General features: G+C 48.6%; 1 protein-coding gene across 5 annotated transcripts in view; it reads left to right on the forward strand.

The window, feature by feature from the left end:
• Positions 1-23,777, forward strand: part of LDLRAD4 (low density lipoprotein receptor class A domain containing 4) — a 329,265-nt gene that overhangs the window by 48,508 nt on the left and 256,980 nt on the right. For all 5 annotated transcript variants that reach the window (XM_079783402.1, XM_079783404.1, XM_079783406.1 and 2 more), the window contains exon 2: positions 6,122-6,195. The gene's annotated coding sequence lies outside the window, so the exon portion shown is untranslated. The remainder of the gene's footprint in view (positions 1-6,121; positions 6,196-23,777) is intronic.

Below are 23,777 nucleotides of genomic sequence, written 5' to 3' on the forward strand. Positions count from 1 at the left end.
TTAGCTGCTGAGTTCGGAGTTGATGTGATTTGCCTGAGGTCTTGTAGGCAGTAAGTGGTGGATCTGCACTTGAACCCAGGGCAGGCTGTGCCTGTGGCTCTACCTTTCAGTGGCCCAGTTGTGCTCATGGACTTCCTGCCACAGTGACTGAGTATTGGATTCCCGTTTTGGCTCATACAGATACGGGTAACATCTTCATTTGGACGTGTGCTAGTATGCTTTTTTTAGAGTATAATTTGACCCCGAGAACTCCTTCCATGATGCCTGGGAAACAAGACAGTACTGCTTCTGAAGGAAGGAAAAAGGATCTTGATGTCTTAGAAAAATTGTCAAGATTTTCATCTCTTTTAAGCACTTTGTGATCTTTTGTGAAGGTGTTAGTCTTGTCTTTTTTTCCTTGAGTTTGGAAAAAGCTAGGAGATTGGTCACTGTTGGACTTGAATATCACTTAAAATAAATCATCCCCCATTTTTTTGTTATTTCCTTAACGTGCTCTTTCCAGCTTTGTTAAAAACTATCTCTCCCCCCCGCCCCCCCCGCGTCTTATGCTATGAAACATCTGCTTCTCCCTTTAAGATCCTGAGGCATCCCATCTTAAGGTTTGTCATGCCCCTGAGCATGTGTGTTTATGCGCATGCGTGCCCTTGTGCCCGGGCCGCACATTGGCTGTGGTGCTGGTTGCAGCACAGTGTTGTCTGAGGGTGGCCTTGTCCTAGTTTCCTCGTAGGTGGTTCTGGCCTTTATTAAGCTTGGGAGATGGCACTGCAGTACTTTGCAGCATGAAGAACTCAGTGCAGACCAGCAAGGAAGACAGGAAACCTGCCTGTTGTTTAGCTTTAGGCAGGTGGACTGTTTTTGCTCTGACTGAAAAAGTTTCTTGTTTGAAGGGCGAGGCCGGGCATGCAGGGCCCTGGCAGGGGGACTTCTCTCTGCAAGTCGGTTGGCCGCCCTGCCCTGCTGTCTCGTCAGCTCAGACCTCGGTGGCTGCTTCTGTCCTGTGCTGGCCAAGAGGATGTGTGTGTGAGTCCATCTGAACTGCCTTCATCCATTAGATGTGCCCCCCAAGGAGCTTTTGGGGGCCAGGTCTTTGAAGAGGCCGATCCCTTGCACTGTACCCCAGGAAAGGCCCAGGGCCGGTTCTCTGTGCTCCAGAAGAGATGATTTGTGGGTGTGGCTGTCGCCATGCTTTATTTCTACCAGGAAACAGAACGCATCTGCTTTCAAGAGGTCCTTCCCTTCTATTTTGGGAAGTAAGCCAGACAGCCGATAGACAACATCTGGCTTCGGGGCCCTGCTCCTTCCTTCCCTCCGGCTTAGTGCCTGCTGGGAGTTGCTCAGAGCCGCCTGTTTGTGTGCATCCCTCAGTGTTTGAAAGGCACCAAGAAATGGTTTCTGATGCTTTGTTCAGAAACAACTTGTCAAGCCCTTGGTCGCGGCCCGACGGCCGGACCCTGCATGTGGCCACCTGGTGCCGGTGGTTTGCAGCTCCTGCTGGGCTCTGCAGGGCAGCTGCTGGCAGTGCTCCCTGGGGGCCCCTCAGCCAGTCTCAGCTGGTGAGGAAGCAGATCCTTGGGCCACAAAGACACACCTGTGGTCAGTATTTCTTGGCATTAATTTACTCTGAAACAAGTCAGCTTTGGCATTTATGGGTTGAATGAATGCACACATGCATTTTGTGTCTTGAAAAATGTACCTGACAGCCCTAGCCAAACCTGACGGGGCCGGTTTGGCTCAGTGGATAGAGCATCGGCCCGAGGACTGAAGGGTCCCAGGTTTGATTCTGGTCAAGGGCACGTACCTGGGTTGCAGGCTTGATTCCTGGTGCGTGTGGGAGGCAACCAATCGATGTGTCTCTCTCACATCAATGTTTCTCTGTCTCTCCTCCTCCCTTCCACTCTCCAGAAATCAATGGGAAAATATCCTTGGGTGAGGATTAACAAAAAGGAAAAAAGAGCCAAAAATAAAAGACACAAAAATCCATGCATGTGTATTTCTGCATGTGGGTCCATTGTTAAGGAACACCACAACATTTCTGAAAAATGCTGGAAAGCAGAAAATGGTTCTGGAAGGAGACCTGCGTGTTCTGTTTTCCTTAATCTCTTTCTGTAGCATTAAGTACACTTCCTCCATTTGTGCTTTCCCCTGTCCCAGTTTATAAATGTCCGCGAAGTGGTTCTCGCCTCTTGTCTCCAGAGGTCATGGTGCTTTAAATGGCTGCACTTCACGGGACCCAGCCCCCAGCGGGGGCCAGTCCTGTGCCAGAGAAAGGAAGGAAGCACGTGGCCAGGTCTCTCTCGTAACCTTTGTGCGGAACACGTGTCTTCCTTTACCCCAAAGAGGAAGTGGGACGTTCTGAAGATCGAGAACAAACGTGCCTCACTTCCTTTGTGATTTCCCAGTATCCGCCATTCACATATCCCCTTCTTGGTGGAGGCAGGTCCTTGTTGTGTGTTACTTTTCAGGAATACCCGCCCTCCGCCTCTTCCTGCTCGGCCTCTCACCAGCTCCTGGTTCCCAAACTGCAGCCACTGAACCTGCAGTGCTGTGGAGACTGCTGGAAGTGTGTCAGGAACGTGGCCTTGAGGAGAAGGCTTGGGGTTGGTGAGGTCGCCCACAGGACCAGCTTTATCACTTTGGAAAGCCACGTGTAGATTCCTCAAATGCTTCGCGCAGCAGGGTGTGCAGGACCTCGCCAACACCTCTGTGGGCGCCTGTGCTTGTTAATGCTCTTCAGTGCCTTCCTCCCAAGTGAACAGTTAGTTCTTCTGAAGGCTTGCTTTAGTTTGTGGGGGCACAGCGTTAACACTCAGCCTTCTTCTGGAAGCACTGGGCTTTGTGAAGAGCTGTGTTTTGTGAGAGTATGGAAAGGGCAGGCACTTACTAGAACTGAGGGTGAAGGGAGCTGGGTCCGGTCCATCTTCCGGGCCTGTTTCTTTCTCTGCACGGGGCGGGGTCTCAGTGACCCTCCAGTTCCCTGCTGTAGGTCACTGGCCATTTTCACACATAGAGATGGGCTCAAGAGAGTTAAAATTATGCTGGGAAGAAAAGGCGAGTTTATTGAAATTCTCTGCCTCGTATGTCATGGGACTGGTGTTTTTAAAGTTTTTCTTGGCTTGAGTTTGAGAACTGCTGCCTGATAGACTGAGCACCAGGGGATGGATAAACCTTGGAGATGATGTTCAGGTTTACTGAGTGATTTATGCGGGAGTAGGAATATATAATAAGATCTTGAATATAGGTTTCAGGAGAGCATGATAGGTTTCTGTAATGAATGAAGCGTTTATTTTGAACTCTCTTAAGTAATTTAACTGATTTGAATATTTAAAAATATCCCTTTTAATAAATCATGTCTTTCAAAATCTAAAATAAACACAACTTTAGTCACAATCTTCTTTGAAATAAAAAAAAACAATCATTTATCTCTTAAGGATAACAGAAACAGTATATTTATGCATTCAACTTTAAACAGAGATTAAATAAAATCTTGCTTAAAAGAATTAAAAATCATCAGTTTAAAAATAGAAAAATCTTAAAGGACTTTTGAAATAGGTTGGCAGGAAGTTGGATTAACGTTTGTTTTAGAATTAGAACCGGGTTATTTGACCTGTACAGGAATGATTGGGAATGAATTATTGGTATGAATGGAAAATTAAGAACGAGTCACAAATTTTTACTTTGAAAAATTTCTTAGGGATTTTTTTGTTTTTTGTTTTTAACCTTCAGCTGTGAGATAGCAGAATGCCAGAGAAGTGGCAAGGATTTTTGGCAAAAGCCAAAACAAAAACAAAAACACTAGGGAACAACATTTCTAAGCACTGACTGAGATTCACAGGTAAAGGGAAATAACCGGTACTGGAAAACTGTGTATTGTCATTTGGGATAGAGCATGAGGCTAAATGTCTTCCACCTCTTTTGAAATTAATTTTGAGTTCCTAAGCTCTGCCCGGAGGGCTTGTATGAATTCTGTTGCTTTGGCCTTATTGTAGTAACTAGAGATTGACAAATCATAACTCTTTTAATTCGGCTTCATTAAAAAAATGTTAAGGACCTCCCACTTGCCACATACTCCGCAAAATCTTGGGGATGCCACGGAGATGGTGATGTGGTTCTTGCCCACAGGTTGCTCATACTCAAGTAGGATAAATGAAGTTCCATTTATGGATGGACGAGGCCGGTAGAGAGGGCTGTTCTGATGTACAATTATGTATGCATTTAATACACATATATGTTATATATCCCCATATTTAATAAATTACTAACTTATTTGCTATGTAAAAAATTACCATACACTTATAGCTTAAACCAACACCCATATATTATCTCACAGTTTCCATGGGTTGGGAGTGTGGGTATGGCTTAGTTGGTTCTCTGCTCAGGATCTCAGAAGGCTGCAGTCAAGGTGTTGGCCCAGCTGTGTTCTCATCTGGAGGTGTGAATGGGGAAGAATCCACTTCTAGGCTCATTCAAGTTGCTAGCAGAATCCATTTTCTTGTAGGTGTAGGATTGATGTTCCTGTTTTCTTGCAGGCTGTCAGCTGGGGGCTTGCTCTCAGATCCTTGCTATGTGGCTCCCTCACAAGCCCTGTCATGACATGGCAGCTCACTTCTCTAACTCCAGAAAGTGAGTCTTACTGTCTAGTCTGCCGAGGTGGAGTCTTAAATAGCATAACCGGATGAAGGGAGTGAAATCCCATTATTTTTGCCATATTCTGTTGGTTAGAAGCAAGTCACAAATTCTGCCTGCACTCAGGTGGAGGGAATTATACAAAGGAGTGACCTGTTGGGGGGTCACCTTAGAATTCTGCCCACCACAGTACATTTCTGGTTGTTCCACTAATTTGTGTTCCCAAGAAATCCGAGCATAATTTAAATGCCAGGAAGACTGATGAAAGCACACTCCCCGTTGAGAAATGAAATCTGTTATCTGGCACATCAGAAGTGGATTGTTTTCTTCCCTCAGTGGTTAGAAAACAGGAGGAGAAAATAATGTCTGTAGGTTCACAATATTGATAGGAAGGAGTTACACAGAAATAGCGAGGTGTTTGGGGTGGGCCGCCACAGGAATCTCACAGTATCCTCTGGCTAGACATAGTCATTTTTAAAATCTGGATGCCTTAGCATTGGCTGATCACTCAGGAGTGGCATATGGCAGGAGTACGCTTTGAGGGACAAGTCTCCTGGAGAGTACACTGCAGCACACAAGCTGGACAGATGGTGGCTTATTCAACCTTGGACAGGAGTGTAATCCTCCTCATTGGCAGGCTGGGGGCTGAGAGGTGCTCGTGGTATCTGAGGCAGAGCTGACTGAGTTTACCTGAAACGGCTTTGTAAGGCGTGAGGGGGTCACCTGATGTGACCTGGAACGGCTTCGTGCTCACAGAGTCTACTCATCAAGTTGGGATGAGGATGCTGGTGACAGATTGTGTGACCTGGAAGTGGACAGAGTCTGGAGCACTAAATGGAGGACATTCTACCAACAGAATGTAGGGCAGGTGTAAAGACAGCCTTGTAGATAGAACCACAGATGTTATCACCCCAGCTAGGTCTTCACTAAGCAGGGGTCGGCGCTGCTCTCACAAAATTAAACATGCATTTCATGGGAGGAGAAGGTCCGGGGCTGGAACTGCCTTCCTTTACCATGAAGGATCGGTGGCTCAGTGTGGTTGCAAGATAATTTAGATGGTTAAGAAAGAGAATGGTCTTTTCACAGCCATAGTTAGCATGTTTATGATTTAAAAACCCCCCCAAAATCCAATTAGGACATCTTCCATTATTTGTTTGTGGCCCCTCATTGAAGAAAAGGCCTATGTGTTCAGAAAAACAAGTGTGTATCCTTTGATTGGAAGATGAGAACTCGGTGCCCCTGTGGCTGCTGGAGAGCTGACAGGGAGATTTTGTTCCCACTTCAGTCACATCTCTTACCCCAGGTTTTTAATTCAAGTTCCCTCTTCCTTTTCTTTAATATCTGATGCTTATTTTTGTATTCTTAATTTATTCATTTTTGTATTTGTGCCTTTACGGTAATTGTGACAGTCCTCACATATTTTTTGGAACTTGGGGAAGGGGATGTACAAAGTGAAACCAAGAAATCGTTCACTGAAATTATTTTTTTTTCCTTTTAGTTCAAGTTCTACATTTGTAACATCATCTGCTTATAAGACCAAGAACTGACATCCGTTTTCATACAGCTTAAAAGGTGAGTAGAACTTAAGACTCTTCTTTTTTAAAACAAAATTTTAAATTGATTTTTAGAGAGAAAGAGAGGAGGGAGAGGGAGAGAGAAAAATCATCGATTGGCTGCCTCCTGCACGTCCCCTACTGGGGATCGAGCCCTCAGCAAAGGCATGTGCCCTGACCAGGAATCGAACGGTGACCTCTTGGTGCATGGGATGATGCTCAACCAACCGAGCCACAAGGGCCAGGGCCAGACTCTTCTTTTTGACAATGTTTGTGAAGCAGAGCTGGTCACAGCACTAGCCCTTGAGATGGTGTTCTTCTCAAGAAAGTTGCACCAACTTCTAGGTGTAAAAACTACTAGCAGTTTTTTTCTGATAGGAGGAAAGTTGTGTGATATCAGATTAAATATGATTAAATGCACAAGCATATTCACAAGTGGGCCGGAATATATCTAAAATATTTCTAGAGTTACTAAAATACCTGAAGAAAAATAATTTTACTATTTTGCCGAGCCTGAGCATTTAATGCCCAGACACAAGGGATTCTTTATTTCTCATTCTAAATTTTTTGTTTTGCTTGGTTTCTTAGTTCATAAATGGGATAATAATACGGCTGCCATGAGAAATAAGTGAGCCACCCTGCTTAATACAGCACTTGGCATATAACACACACTAAATAAACGTCAGTTCCTTTCTCTCAGCTTTGTGACATCAAGTGAGCAGGTTTTTCTTTGTATTGGTAGTACATATGGTCTGTACAGTGAAGTGGGGGTTGACCTCCTAATTTGCTGCATTTGGTTTAATGTCTTTTGGAGGGTGGGGTGTAAGTAGCTGGGCGTTGGGGTTTCTGGAACTAGAAGCTTAGATAACCCCTATGCGTTTTGGTTATGTCTGGATATCCTCAGACTCAATGCCTGCATCGGAGCCAGCCCCAGTGCGGGACAGTCAGGAGGTTGCCAGGAGGGTGCCAGGCGCATCCTACCCCCCTCAGCCTGCCTGCCGCCAGCTTTTCCCCTGAGGCGTGCCTCTTCACAGCTTTGTGCCTCTGTTTTTCTCAACTCTTAAGGGATTTTAGTGATTCCTGTTCTGCCCAATTACCAGGCTGTGGGAGCCTCAAATGGAGAAATATTGAGAGCCTTCAGGAAAGTAAGAAAGTGTCTAAAATATAAGGCGTAACTTTTTCCTAAATTTTTAATGTGCCAGGTGTAACTCACTGTTTATGCTAAATCCCTTACTAGAATGTAAGCTTTGTAAGGTCAAGACTCCCCCCCCTCCGCCACACACACACACACACACACACACACACACACACACACACACACACATTTCTTTTTTTCTAGGGCCCAAAACACTTCCTGGTACATAGGAGGAGTTCAATACAGCTTCTGTCAAATGAAATGAATTAAATGAAGATCACTCCTGGAGGCTCATTTAGCCTTTTTACTTGTGGTTGCTGTTGGAAATAGATGAGGCAATGGGCGAACCAGGAGGGATTTAACGTGCTTCCTCATTGAGGCACACGGAAACTTGAATTTAAATGGAGTTTTCACAGTTTGGAACCTTCCTAAAATTGTAGGTGCTCAGAAGCACACGGCGTGTAACAAACCACTCTCAGTCAGTGTTGGGTGCAGTTCCTCTGCGTCGCTGCGTGTGTGCAGTTCACGTGTTTCTCTCCTGAGTGGATTTCCCTACCTGATATCAGAAGGCTTGAAGCCCATTCATTGGGCCCTCACAGGGTGGGTGGTAGGCTTTTACAGCACATTCGGGCTGCTTGCCTCACAGATGCTTAGTGACTGATGAAATACTTCCCATTCGTGTGCTTCTTTTTTTTTTTATTATTTTTTTATTTTTATTTTTATTTTTATTTTATTTTATTTTATTTTATTTTATTTTATTTTTTAATTTCTTTATTGATTAAGGTGTCATATATTTGTCCTCATCCCCCCATTCCCATCCCACCCCCCTCCCCATGGATGCCCCAACCCTCTGTTGAACTTAAGCATTGGTTAGGCTCATATGCATGCACACAAGACCTTTGGTTGATCTCTCCCCCCTCCCCCCACCCTCCCCTATCCTCCCTCTGAGGCCCGATAGTCCGATCGATGCCTCCTTGTTTCTGGTTCTGTTCTTGTTCATCAGTCTATGTTGTTCATCATTTCCCCTAGATGAGCGAAATCATGTGTCACTAGAGATATACTTATAAGAATTGAATGTGCGACGAGCAATAATAGTTATGCTGACAGGCAAACGAATCAGTCTGTAGTGAGTTTCTTTCTGGTCCAACAGTTCTTTTGAGACCCAATATCAATGTCCACCAGTTCCTTATGAGTACATGTCGGCACTGACCCCTCAGCTCTGGATGGTGGACAAATGGTGGTAATGCAGGTCCGACTCCCTCTGGTTTGGTCTCGGCCGGATCCAGGGGCACGGCTTCACCCGGATCCAGGGGCCCACGGCCTCACCCGGACCCGGGATCCAGTCTCACTCGGATCTAGGGGCACACAGCCTCGCCCAGACCCAGGATTCAGCTTCATCCGGACCCAGGGGCGCATGGCCTCACCCGGACCCAGGGGCGCGTGGCCTCTCCCAGACCCAGGGTCGCGTGGCCTCACCCGGATCCAGGGGCCCACGGCCTCACCCGGACCAGGGACCCAGTCTCACCCGGATCCAGGGGCCCACGGCCTCACCCGGACCCGGGGCCAGTCTCACCCGGATCCAGGGGCCCACGGCCTCACCCGGACCCGGGGCCAGGCTCACCCGGATCCAGGGGCCCACGGCCTCGCCCGGACCCGGGGCCCAGGCTCACCCGGATCCAGGGGCCCAGGGCCTCGCCTGGACCCGGGGCCCAGGCTCACCCGGATCCAGGGGCCCAGGGCCTCGCCTGGACCCAGGGCCAGGCTCACCCGGATCCAGGGGCCCAGGGCCTCGCCCGGACCCAGGGCCAGGCTCACCCGGATCCAGGGGCCCAGGGCCTCGCCCGGACCCGGGACCCAGGCTCACCCGGATCCAGGGGCCCAGGGCCTCGCCCGGACCCGGGGCCAGGCTCACCCGGATCCAGGGGCCCAGGGCCTCGCCCGGACCCGGGACCCAGGCTCACCCGGATCCAGGGGCCCAGGGCCTCGCCCGGACCCGGGACCCAGGCTCACCCGGATCCAGGGGCCCAGGGCCTCGCCCGGACCCGGGACCCAGGCTCACCCGGATCCAGGGGCCCAGGGCCTCGCCCGGACCCGGGACCCAGGCTCACCCGGATCCAGGGGCCCAGGGCCTCGCCCGGACCCGGGACCCAGGCTCACCCGGATCCAGGGGCCCAGGGCCTCGCCCGGACCCGGGACCCAGGCTCGCCCGGATCCAGGGGCCCAGGGCCTCGCCCGGACCCGGGGCCAGGCTCGCCCGGATCCAGGGGCCCAGGGCCTCGCCCGGACCCGGGACCCAGGCTCGCCCGGATCCAGGGGCCCAGGGCCTCGCCCGGACCCGGGACCCAGGCTCGCCCGGATCCAGGGGCCCAGGGCCTCGCCCGGACCCGGGACCCAGGCTCGCCCGGATCCAGGGGCCCAGGGCCTCGCCCGGACCCGGGACCCAGGCTCGCCCGGATCCAGGGGCCCAGGGCCTCGCCCGGACCCGGGACCCAGGCTCGCCCGGATCCAGGGGCCCAGGGCCTCGCCCGGACCCGGGACCCAGGCTCGCCCGGATCCAGGGGCCCAGGGCCTCGCCCGGACCCGGGACCCAGGCTCGCCCGGATCCAGGGGCCCAGGGCCTCGCCCGGACCCGGGACCCAGGCTCGCCCGGATCCAGGGGCCCAGGGCCTCGCCCGGACCCGGGACCCAGGCTCGCCCGGATCCAGGGGCCCAGGGCCTCGCCCGGACCCGGGACCCAGGCTCGCCCGGATCCAGGGGCCCAGGGCCTCGCCCGGACCCGGGACCCAGGCTCGCCCGGATCCAGGGGCCCAGGGCCTCGCCCGGACCCGGGACCCAGGCTCGCCCGGATCCAGGGGCCCAGGGCCTCGCCCGGACCCGGGACCCAGGCTCGCCCGGATCCAGGGGCCCAGGGCCTCGCCCGGACCCGGGACCCAGGCTCGCCCGGATCCAGGGGCCCAGGGCCTCGCCCGGACCCGGGACCCAGGCTCGCCCGGATCCAGGGGCCCAGGGCCTCGCCCGGACCCGGGACCCAGGCTCGCCCGGATCCAGGGGCCCAGGGCCTCGCCCGGACCCGGGACCCAGGCTCGCCCGGACCCGGGACCCAGGCTCACCCGGATCCAGGGGCCCAGGGCCTCGCCCGGACCCGGGACCCAGGCTCACCCGGATCCAGGGGCCCAGGGCCTCGCCCGGACCCGGGACCCAGGCTCACCCGGATCCAGGGGCCCAGGGCCTCGCCCGGACCCGGGACCCAGGCTCACCCGGATCCAGGGGCCCAGGGCCTCGCCCGGACCCGGGACCCAGGCTCACCCGGATCCAGGGGCCCAGGGCCTCGCCCGGACCCGGGACCCAGGCTCACCCGGATCCAGGGGCCCAGGGCCTCGCCCGGACCCGGGACCCAGGCTCACCCGGATCCAGGGGCCCAGGGCCTCGCCCGGACCCGGGACCCAGCCTCACCCGGATCCAGGGGCCCAGGGCCTCGCCCGGACCCGGGACCCAGCCTCACCCGGATCCAGTGGTGCACGGCCTCGCCCAGACCCAGGATTCAGCCTCACCCGGACCCAGGGGCGCATGGCCTTGCCCTGACCCAGGGGCACATGGCCTCACCCGGACCCAGGGGCGCATGGCCTTGCCCTGACCCAGGGGCACATGGCCTCACCCGGACCCGGGGCCCAGCCTCACCCTGACCCAGTTTCCAGCCTCACCCGGACCCAGAGGCGCGCGGCTTCACCCAGTTCCGGGACCCAGCGGGGTTTCATCTTCTTGATCCCAATTCCTGTTGGTCAATTCCCTCTCAGCAATTCCTTCGGCCATTTTCTCAGAGTTCCAGGGCAGCCACCGCAGAACTCGTTGGGCGGCGGGCTCGGCGAAGCTACGGTGTGCCCGGTGCGCGACGGCGGGCTGGTCCGGGGTGGCTGCGCCGGCCCTTGGGTCTGCAGCGGTGGCCGGTCGCCGAGCATGCGCACCTGGCCGCTTCCGAGGCGTTGAGATTCTTGAAGGACTCGGAGGTCAGCAAGCGCGTAGTCTCCCACCCCATGTCTCCCAGGGGCTCGTCTGTCCGTGCTCGGCAGCAAGTGAAGCCTTCCCCTCAGCCGGAGACCGCTGGGGGAACTGCGCCGAGCACGATCCAGGCCGCCATTGTGTCGCCTGAGCCGTAGTTTTTAAAGTGTGGTCTTTGGGTCACCGGCATCAGCTTCATCCCGCGTACCCCTCTCTTTTATTCTAGTTGTAGAGCATCTGCTCAGTCAGCCCTCCGGTGGTTCTGGATGGTGTCTGCTCTGCTCTCCCGTCGTAGTCTCAAAATTGTTGTGGTAGGCAGCAATCAGGCTTCTGCCCTATGCCTCCATCTTGGTCCTTGTTTGTATAGTTAAGTCTTGATTGTTGTTGGTGTCACTGGGAGGAATTGTCCTCCAGGCCAATTGGTCGTGCGGACCCTCTGTGTCTATAAAGGAAGAGTTGCTGTGCGGGAGACACGTTTATTTGCCGGGTCTTGGTGCAGCAAGGCTTTGGCGCTCACTGCGTCTGCCTCTTGAATGTGTCCCTTATGGTAGTGGTTGAAATCTGGTGTCATCTCACACCGACCACTAGATGCCTTCGTTTCTGGGTCTCCAATGGAGTGTAGGTCAGCTACTGCCTGTGGCCCCTCAGCATGAATTACAGCATCACTTATATTCGTGACCTGTTTCGGTGTCTTCCCCTTTTGGCTGCCTCCCTATCGCTCAGCTTCCCCAATCTCCCTAGGTGGTCGCTCTTGATACCCCCCTTTGTGGGCTGAGTGCAAAGTCTTGGTGTTGTTAAGCCTTGATTGCTGTTGGTACACTGGGAGGATGTGACCTCCAGTCCAATTGGCTGTGAGGATCAGCTGTGTCTATGCCGGGAGACAGCCCCATTCAACTAGACTTGCAAAATTGTAAAAGCCTCTGTGTTCAGCTTGGATGGGGCGGAGTTACAGGGCGGAGCCTACCGCCTTGGCTTCCCGTCAGCCCCGCCCTATGAGGTTCCTGTGTCTCAGTGTCCCTCCGTACTCCCAGCAAACACCTCTGAGAGAAAAGCGCCCTGGAGTTTCGCGCACTGCCAAACAGTCTAGTCTCTCCCCCAATGAATCTGGATTCCCAGATTCTCGCCCAGAACTGGGTTTCCGTGTAGTCAGAATTGGGGCTCACCGCAGTCTGGCGCTTTTGTCTCCTTCCCTCCAGGGCGACTCAGCGGCACAGTCAGCAGCCCATCCTCCGCGCACAATCCCCTGCGCGCCTCCGGTGCTCTGCTCTTCGCCGCCTCTCTGCACCTCTGCCCCACAGCCCAGCTTTCCCCAGTATGAGCCTGGCTTCCCCGGGTCTTTCCCGGAACTGGGGTTCAGTGCAGTTGGAACTGGGGGTTCAGCACAGTCCGGAGCCCTTGTCTCCCTCCCGCTAGGGCAATCCAGCGGCACAGGCAACAGTCCCTCCTCTGCGCACATTCCCGTGTGCGGCTCTGGCGCAGCTCCTCTGTGTCTCTGTCCCACAGCCCAGACTCCCCCAGCATGAGCCCGGCTTCCCAGGGTTTCGCCGGGAAATGGGGTTCAGTGCAGTTGGAGCTGGGGTTCAGCACAATCTGGCGCTTTTATCTCCTTCCCGCCAGAGAACGCCAGCCAGGCCGTCAGCCGCCCCTTCCTCTCCGGCTCCGTCTTCCCCGCACGCGCGCGGGCTCGTGTCTCCGCCCGTGTCTCCATACCTCAAGCTTTTACGGCTTCCCTGATTTTCCTTGTGGTTTTCTTTTTCCTTCTAATTGTGCGCATTTCAGTCAGCCAGCTTTCCTGTGGTTCTGGATGATGTCCGTTTTGATTTTTAGTTGTGTTTTTGAAATTGTTGTGCCCGGCTGTAGGTTAGGTGTTTAACCTATGCCGCCATCTTGGTTTCTCCTATTGTCTCGTGTGCTTCTTGATTACTTGACAGGCCAGCGTGATGTTTGGGAATCTCTTATCTTCCCTGGCTTGGTGAGTGTTGATGAGCTGAGTGTTGATGAGCTGGGCTCTTTTTCTTCCATAACTTGGCACACCCACCACCAACCTAAAGTGGAGGTGGCCTCTCATTTTTACCTGGGCTCAGAGATATCATCTCAGATGCAGTCCTCTTGGACTCCACTCACCAAACACTAAAACAAGTAGAATTTTACTGAGTAACTGAATACACCACTGGATTATACCCCTAAGGACTGCACAGCTTGATTTACAAAATTTCAACAAAAGTAGAAATAATTCTTGCAAATTACGTAAGTACCTGATTTCCCCCATATATGGGGTTACTGCCTCTGTCAGCTATTTTAAGCAACTTTCAAAATTGGTAATGGAAAACTTTTTTTTTAGCTACATTACTGTATATGGATTTTAAATACAAAGCTACAATGCTCCTCTGAACATCAGAGCAGTTAGAGAACAGATCCTGTCCACAGAACTGCACGCCGCTTTGTGCTTCTCAGGTCATTTTCTTTCTTTCTTTTTAATTAATTCTCACCTGAGGATATCTTGATTTTTAGAAGGGGGTAGGGGGAAGGAGGGAGGGAGAGAGGGTAGGAGGGAGGGAGGGAGAGAGATAGATAGAGAGAGAGAGAGGGAGGGAGGGAGGGAGGGAGAGAGGGAGGGGGAGAGAGAGAGAGAGAGAAGTGAGAGAAACACATAGATTGGTTGCCTCCCGCACGTGCTCCAGAGATCAAACCTGCAAACCTGCAACCCAGGTGCGTGCTCTTCTTGATCAGGAATCGAGCCCTTTGGTGCGCAGGCTGACGCTCTAACCACTGTGCACATGGGCGAGGGCTCAGGTCATTTTCAAGCTCATACTTGGATTCTGAGGTGTTTTAAGAACTTTTGCACGTGTAAAGTAGGTTTGTAGAGCTGACTGTCCTGGAATTTATAATCTCTCTGTTACTTGTGGTGGAGTGCTGGTGCTGTGACTCAGTTGAGCACAGAGCTGCTGAATGTAGGTGAAGAAATCATTATTCAAGCTTTTGCACCATTTCTTGTCCTCTTCTTGAGAGAATGAAACCTCAGACTTAGAACTGGTTGGCTCCCAGCACAGATAAGAAAGGGTTTGTTTTTCTCCCAAGGTCCTTAAGGGACCTGAAGTGGATGGTGAGGACCAGGGAGCCATTTGAAAGTCTTTCAGCCTGAGACCTGTGGTCCCTGTGGGGAGATGCTCCAGCAATTAAAAAATAACCTTAGGCCCAGCTGGCATGGCTCAGTGGTTGAGTGTCAACCTATGAACTAGGAGGTCACGGTTTGATTCCTGGTCTGGGCACATGCCCAGGTTGAAGGCTTAATCCCTACTGCGGGACATGCAGGAGGCAGCCGATCAATGATTCTCTGTCATCATTGATGTTTCTATCTCTCTCTCCCTCTCCCTTCCTCCCTGAAATCAATAAAAAAAATAGAATAAAAAATAACCTTAGATATAGATAATGCACCCCTTAGCTGGATTTCCTGCATTTGCATTAAATTTAAACTTTTAAGGTAAATCAAAGAGGATCAGTGTGCTGGGAGAAGTGACACCTTTGAGTGCAGGTCCCTGATGTCCACAGTGGTACATAAGGTAATGCTTATTTTCTCCGGATAGACCCTTGGTAGTGTACAATTCAATCGATTAAACCATGACAATGCGATCAAACAGACACATTCCGAGCTGTGGTAAAAATGACCGTATTCTGCCGGGGGTTCCCAGCGTTGAAGGAGGATTTAGACTGTGCCTTACAGTGAGGTTGAGAGCATTCAGAGGCTGGACTGAGATGTGCCATCCGTGTGAGGAGCTGGTGCCTCTCACCTTCCAGGTTGTCCCCAGGGAAGTAATGCCAAGGTTCCCAGTGGGTGGGGTAGATCCTAGGGAGACTAGTTATAGGGTCCCCCTTGGCTTCTGAGAGCCAACAAGAAGGGTTGTCCAGGCCTATTTACCCTCCCTCCTGCCGGCCCATGTCTACACTGCATCGGGGGACTCGGATCTGAGCTCCATCTCACTGCTTTCCCTCATTCTTCAACTTCAAGGTTAAGAGTGCACCATGAAAAGTTGAAAGTTAGCAAGGGCATCAGGGATGCTCTGTGCCATCTTTGAATCAGGGAAACACAGCAGTGCACAGGGGAGGGCAGCAGGTAGAACTCCACTTTCAGAGGCGGGAAGAGAAACTTGTGACCGCTATCCTTTCTGTCTATGGCTGGATACTGGGGAAGTTTTCTTTGCCTGTTTGTTGGATTCTGTCCTTCTGTTATTGGACTATATTGTTTTCTTATTAAGTAGACACTCAGAGTTGTATTAGAAAAACTCCTTTACTTTTCGCTTTAAAATCAAACATGCTAGTAGCCACACCAGTGGAGGCCTAGCACAGTAGTGTCAAACTGCGAAAAAGCTAGCAAATTTTCCACCTAAAATTTTTGTGGGGGAAGTATGGGTGGGGGGGCGTGGGGACGAGTATAAAAATAAACCTTTCAGAGATTTTGGGTTGCTTGGTGGAGTGTGTATTTTTCCATGGTGCGGGAGGTTAGAAATAGCACTGCTTTTTATGGGATTCTCAGCAGCAGCTCAAAAATTTGGCTTTGTGGGCTCAGTCCCTCTGTGTGGGCCAGGCAGCTCCTGCAGCCGTGGGTGGGGGCAGTGCCTGGCAGCATGCTCTGGCAATGTCTCTGTCTGTCTTCCTGCCTCCCCGCTCCCCGCTTGGTGTCACCCGGATGAACAGCACTCAAGTGTAAAATGTGCTTACCAAGGTCAGGTTCTTGTGATGACTTGCCTATGGCAACTGATGCCAGTTGTAACAGACTGAGTCTCAGCGGTCCCCACAAAGTCACATTGGCCCATGTGCGAGGGCAGTCACCGAGAGCGGGGATCATCATCTGGGAGTGGGGGCTGCCCTTCAGGGCTGCTCTGTGTCAGACTGGCTGGACCTCTTGAGTCTATCTGAGATGCTCTCCTCTTAGAATTTTGCTGTCAGTGGGGTGGATGGGCCAACCCTTCCAAAGGCGTCCTTATGGATTCTTGAAATTTGTTGTAGTTACATAATTCTTACAAATTGAGCTAGGCTGCCAAGGGTTTCTCAGATTCAATGCAGAAAGGACAAGGAAGGAGGCAGCCACTGGGACAGAAGTTTTATACCCCCAGGAGACCCAGGACATATGTGAATTCCTTGAAACTGTGCCTGTGTTTACAGGGAAAGCCAGGGATTTAATGGGATTCTTAGTAAGGTTTTGACCTTCAAAAAGGGTAAGCATGTTTGCAGTGGAGCATGAGATGTGAAGTTCATTTAGCTTGGAAAATCATGTTGGAAATGTAAGGAGTGTGGGAGAGGGAGACCTGGGCAGGATGGCAGAGGCCAGGCAGAGGGAGGAGACATGCAGTTATGTAGTCTGACAGCACAAGAGGGGGCTCCTCAGGTTCCTGTTGGGTTTTTCTTTGCAGGCTTTCTTGTTGAACTTCATATCCTGCTTGTTTTCATGTTGGGGATGCTTGGTGACCTTGCAAGCTCGGTGCATGGGAGAGGTGCCTGTCTGGGGTCTCCGTGGCTTCAGCCTGAAATTTAATAAACCGTCTCCCACTTTTTCCCCTGGGATCTCCTGTGCCATGGTTCTCTACATTTTTCTGCACGAGGGGAATATGATGGTGAAGTCAGGGACGTGCTTGTCCAGAGGACAGTGGAGGAGACGCCAGGCAGCGAACGCTTCGCCTCTGCTTTCACAGCGCTGTGGACTTGGCGGCTGCTCAGTGGCGCTCTGCTACAGCACCGTCACTCTGACCCGGCCGGTCATGTTTGAGAGATGAGTTTGCTGAGTAAGTGTGCAGATAACTTACAAATACCAAGCATCGTAGCTGCAAAGTGATCATGGAGGGCAGGCCAGGCGTGCTGCTCACTGCCAGGGCTGCATATTACACTCAGGGACAGAAGTTTTTCTGTTGAGTCCATAGGTTTAGCTAGGGAAGCCGTGGTGTTGCTGGGCTGGTCAGTTACAGCGGTCACTTCTCTATGTCCCAGGGCAGAATGTAAGGCAGTGCTTGGAGACGGGGCATTAGGGCAGGGAGGACTCACTCTAAACACCCTGCAACCCCAGGCTACATTTACTTTAAAAAAAATAATTTTATTGATTTCAGAGAGGAAGGGAGAGGGAGAGAGAGATAGAAACATCAATGATGAGAGAGAATCATTGACTGGCTGCCTCCTGCATGCCCCTACTGGGGATTGAGCCTGCAATCTTGGGCATTTGCCCTTGACTGGAATCAAACTCGGGACCTTAAGTCTGCAGGCCGACGCTCTATCCACTGAGCCAAACCAGCTAGGGCTGCATTTATTTTTTTTAAATTGCATTTATTGGGGTGACATTGATTAATAAAATTACATAGGTTTCAGGTGTACAGTTCTATAATACATCATCTGTATATTGTATTGTGTGTTCACCACCTCAACTCAGGTTTCCTTCTGTCACCATTTGTCCCCCTTAGACTCTCTTTTACCTCCTCCCACCCTTTCTCACCCTCTGATAATCACCAGACTGTTGTCTGTGTACATTTACTTTTTAAAAGTTGCAAAGCTGCTACCTCTTATGCAGGTTCTGTTCTGATTGAATATTTTACCTGCTGTTATGTTCCAAGAGCAATGATGCTTTTGGCTTTCTTTATTTCTAAACGTGGGTTGAGCTGCATTTACCCAGTACAGTGCCTGGGCAGGGTTGTGCTTCCTGTTAGTCTGGCAGCTGCCACATGTCCTAGCACCTTACTTCTCATCTCAGTACCCCCACTAATTTCATAAAAATAAGAAAATGCACTGAGATTCTTGAATAATTTGAAAGAAAGTTGTTTCATGGGTCTGTGTGGGTTTGTGAAGTGTTTTTTAGTGATTTGCAAGATATTAGAGTTCTTTCGAGTTTTCATTAAAGAACTTATTACCACTTACTAGTAGTATTGTGATATTGGTTAGTTTCCTAGTTTTTGATCTTTAATTGGGTCTCAAATGTTCTGCTCCTCTTTTGGAAAAAATTGTGGTAAAATATACATAACATGAAAAGTTTGGAATGGAACCCTCATGTACTGCTGGTGGGAATGAAAAATGGTACAGCTGCTCTATGGAAAACAGTATGCTTTAACCGCTTGTAAGTGTACAGTTCAGTGGCATTAATTGCATCCACATTGTTGTACAACCATCACCATCATCCATTCCCCAGAACTATTTTTATCTTGAAAACAGTTGCTAAGTTTTAACATTCAGTACTGTGTATCCTTTTAATTCATCAGGACAACCTTAGAGATTTTCCCCCTTGTTATACCCATTATTCAAAGTATTTCCTGCCTATCCCTGGATGGCTTAGGCCTGTTGCAACTCACTTACTCTTGTATATACCTTCTAAAAATCTACCCCAAATAGTGCATATTGTAGCCAGCCTTCAGTTTGCGTGATTTTGGCCAGTGAACTCCTGGTTTCAAAATATCCTGCCTTCTTCCTATAACTACTCAAAAGTACGTTTAAGAATTTCACCCCATTTGTCAATCATACCTCAAAATAAAGCTGGGGAAAAAAGAATTTTGCCCTATCTCTAAATGCAGTTGGAAAGATTTCACTGTTGATGTTCTGCCATTAGACATTGGGAACACTCAAAAGCTTTGTAATCTGTCTTCTTTCACAAAAGCATTTTAATGAATATTACTTTACTAATACATGATCAAAGGTAAGGATAAAATCAGTCTTGTGTTCTGAATCTCCTGGGTTGGATCTGATATGGAGATGTGAAAAATGAATTCTTGCTTCACTTTGGAAGGTAAGGTGGGGGAGGTGGTGGGGGACATTTTTGGATAAATTATCTACTCTTGGCCTGTGCGTACTTGTTACATTCTTGTCTCATGCCTTGGCTGTGATGACTTTGTTGAGTAGGCTCATACATTTTTATCATCTGCTCCTACATTATGGAGGGGGATCCCAAATTCTTCTTCTTCCTATTCTGATTTTAGATGGAACTTAGTGTGGGTGAGTGGACAAACTTATTATGAGGAATGGACTTAGTCCAAGTTAAAAATCAGATGATTAAATGTTTATTTCAGAGAAAATGCTAGTAATTTGAAATTTCTGCAATCAAGAATAATTAATAGAAGATCAAATTAAAGAAACACTGATGACATTGGTTTAATGAAGAGAAAAAACTTTTAATCAAAGGAGTCAAGAGATTAAAGCAAAATATATCTGCATATATCATTTTAGTTTAATCATTTGTTTTTAGAGTTTTTAGAAAATCTAATATAAACCTAGAAGCCATCAGATAAATGACCAGGTATTGCTATTATTATCTCCCCAGATAATTACTCTATTCCATGAAGAAGGTGGAATGGGAATAATTATCAATTTAGATTCCTCTCACATTTTGAACGGAAGATATATGTCTGTAGCAGTTCTAATTGTGTTCTGTGGGGCTTTTTAATTGATAAAACATAGCAGTTTTATAGTTCTTCAACAAAACGTAAAGTAGAATATGACCCAGAATAAAATAGGCAAATGCCTTAACCTCAATTTCAGATAACTAAAGTGAGGTAGGTGATCTCTTTTTAACCACCTTTCATCATGTTAGCTCAAGTTACACCAATAAAAGTCTATTCCATATCTGTTTAAAGGACAAGAATTTACTGAAATTGAAAGTTTTACTTTGGCCACCCATATTAGAGCTATTTACACTAAAACTATCTCAAGTCTACAGCAAAGGAAAATTAAATTGATGGTAGGGCCAGATGTAGAACTTTGGCTCTTTCACACGAAAACATTGCTGAAATAATACAGATTCAATACTTTTTAAAAAAGTGTTCATAAAGGAATTGCACAACATTGTGACTACAAATGAAAAATGCTTTAGGAACCATTGCTATAACGTGAATCAAGGGCTATAATAGCAATCCTACCAACCTTGGCAATTGCTCATACCTTCTGTCCTTTGGTGACACTAACAAAGCAGTAATGATATAACGACTGACACAATTGTCCTACTTAGAAGCATTTAAAATACCACCTAGAAAAAATAAACAAGAACAGAGCTTTGGCAGAAGAACTAAAACACTGTGGAAACAGCAGCAGCCAACCTTTGGCATTTTGGCATTTTTGGGGGCTTTTAGAAACCCAGTTGGACTTCATAAGGAACTTCGGCTCTGCAGCAACTCGGAATGCTCCGCTGCGTGGTATTGTTCACATTACTTTTAGGGTTCCGACACTAGTCCTGTTTAGCAGTTGTTTTGAACACACTGAGCTTTTATTATATTATTCTGAATTCTAAAAGTAAAATAATTGCATTCCAGGGTATATAATACTTTATTTCTTAGGGACTTAAATCACATTCTATTTATTTTTTCACTTGCCCCTATTGTGTAGATGGATACACTGAGTGAGAGATTTTGTGAGGCATATAATAGTATTTGTGATAACTCATAGTGTTGGAAGGGGTTAATAGAGTATTGTAGATTGCAACACATTGAACTGTTGAAGGATTCAGAAATGTGTACATATTAGTAAGATTTCGTACTATTAGTTGGCTAATTGTCTAATTGCTTAACTTTAAACCTTCTTCAGGAGTATCTTTATAGTTGAATAAAAAATTGACTCAATATATTTTTTAAAAATATTTTATTGATTTTTTACAGAGAGGAAGGGAGAGGGAAAGAGAGTTAGAAACATCGATGAGAGAGAAACATCGATCAGCTGCCTCCTGCACACCCCCTACTGGGGATGTGCCTGCAACCAAGGTACATACCCTTGACTGGAACCTGGGACCTTTCAGTCCGCAGGCCGACGCTCTATCCACTGAGCCAAACCAGTTTCGGCTTGACTCAATCTTTTGTGAACTTTAGTTTTTAGTGGAGAAAGCATAAATAGGACTGTGGTTAAGAATGACTAGTTGTCTACTATAAAACTCTGTAAAGTACAGACTCATAAATGCAGGGAACAGACTGGTGGTTGCCCGAGTAGAGGAGGGTTGGGGGCCTGGGTGAAAAGGTGAAGGGAGGAAGAAGTACAAATTGGGAGTTACAGAATAGTCAAGGGGATGTAATGTACAGCATAGGGAGTGTAGGCAATAATATTGTTATACCTATGTATGGGGCAGGTGGGTACTAGAAACATTGGGGGAGGGCACTTTATAAACTATATGATTATCTAACCAATATGCTGTACACCTGAAACTAATCTTCAAAATAATATTGAATGAAAACTGTAAATGAAAAATAAAATAAAATAAATTTTGCCAAGTAAAATAAAGATACATCCTTGGTAAAGTCATCCAGGGTCCATCTGTCCCTGTCTTAGAGATCTGAGCCATGGGGACTGCCATGGAGAGACAGAGTTATGGAGAGAACAGCTGGATTGCAGACCACCAGATGTAAATAAGCGTTTTCTTGCTGAAGTTGGGTGCTTGAGCTTCTAGGGGTGAAGAGTCATGTTCAAGTATAGGCTTCTCCCTACTTAAAGAAGAGCCACACTCTAGCTCAGCTTTTCATATGAACTTTGAGGGATCACAAGAGAGGTACACCTGCCTGTAGGGGAACCACTGGGCATTCTGTATATTTGGCTTAGGGCCGTGGTCGGCAAACTGCGGCTCGCGAGCCACATGCGGCTCTTTGGCCCCTTGAGTGTGGCTCTTCCACAAAATACCATGGCCTGGGCGAGTCTATTTTGAAGAAGTGGTGTTAGAAGAAGTTTAAGTTTAAAAAATTTGGCTCTCAAAAGAAATTTCAGTCGTTGTACTGTTGATATTTGGCTCTGTTGACTAATGAGTTTGCCGACCACTGGCTTAGGGCAACAAGACTGATTCCACCCTATGTGGGTAGCTTTCCCAGGTCTGGTTGTGTGGCCTTGGTAGGTGTGGGCTCAGGAACTGGGTGGGACTGCACCGCTGGAGAAGACCTTCAGGCCTCCTGACTGGCAGGAGGAGCAAGCAGGGCTCTGATTGTTGATGCCTCCTCTTTGCTAGAGGGGCATCCATTCCTTCCACTGAATATCACCAGACTGGATGACTTTGTTTCCCCATGATTATCAGGGACCTTGAAGAGAAAGAGGAAAAGGGGATTCCTTTCTATCTATGGTTCTTCATAGAAAAGTTTTTAATATTTTGGATGCCTAAAATATTTAGCTTGTAGTCCATGTGATAGTTAATTCTTTGTGTCAGTTTGACTGGGCCCAGGGATGCCCAGGTTAACATTTGTGGGCATGTCTATGAGTATTTCCAGGTGAGGTTAGCATTTGAGTTGGTGGATTTGGTATAGTTTTCCCTCCCCACTGTTGGTGGACATCATCCAATCTATTGAAGGTCTGCATAGGACAGAAGGTGGATGAATTTGCCCCCATTGCTGTCTGTTTCAGCTGTGACATCGATCTTCTCCTACCCCTTGACTGGGATTTACATCATTGGCTCCCCTGATTCTCAGGACTTTGTACTAAAACCAGAATTATGCCACTGGCTTTCCTGGGTTTGCAGATGGCAGATGGCAGATCATGGGACTTCTCAGCCTCCCTAACTGTATGAGCCAATTCTTCATAATCTCTATCTCTCAGCACACCAACCCCCCTTCTCTCCCCTGAATAATACAGTCATTTTAAGAATTTGTAACAGCAGCCTCTTCATTAATCTGATATTGTTTATATCCTAAGCATTTTCTTACAACCTTAACATCTACCTTAATATCTAACTTATTCTGGATAAAATAATCCTGAAGCCATTAAAACACTACCCAATTTTTGTTTGGTGAGAAGAATTAATAGCTGTTAAAGAGTTCATTTATTTACTTTTTTCAGTTTTCTCCTTTTCTTTATTCTACAGGCAGGTATTCTTTAAACACACACACACACACACACACACACACACACACACACACACACACACACTCACACACACACACACACACACACACGGGCTTGTTTTAGGCATAATTTTATGCCTTATTCCTGTACTAGTATGTGCATATTGTTTTTGATAAGCAGAATCAGTGGATCTTGAGGGTTATGTTGTCCACCACCAGATGTGTGGCTTCCTTCTTATTTGTGGGCAGCAGCAAAACACTTAGTAAGATATAAAACTAATTAGAAGTCAAGCACTGGGTATATTCTAAGAAGTTAGAGAATATCAGAAAAATGAAAAAGTCTTTTATTCTAAATTAAACCATAGCTGATTTATATCAAACCTTCGCTCCTACGGTAGGCCTATAAAAATACAGGAAGGGAGACTGCATAGAATCATCGCTCAGCACCAGGGACCAGGTCCAGGGACCTTACTCTGGACCATGGCTTTCCGAGAGAAGGTCAGCCCACACAAGGGCCGGACCCGGATCTGTTGTGATATACGGGGATTTTAATTTCCTGAGACTCACTAAACTCTGAGGTATTTTCTCAGTTTACAGACAATAAAACCTATAAGAAACTAAAATGGACTGTCTATCAAGACTGGATGTTTGGGCTCCTGAATCACAGCAAAAAGAGCCCCTCAAGAGAGTAAGTCTGACTAGGGGTGT

Source organism: Cnephaeus nilssonii (assembly GCF_951640355.1).
Source record: "Cnephaeus nilssonii genome assembly, chromosome: 11".
Lineage (NCBI taxonomy): Eukaryota > Metazoa > Chordata > Mammalia > Chiroptera > Vespertilionidae > Cnephaeus > Cnephaeus nilssonii.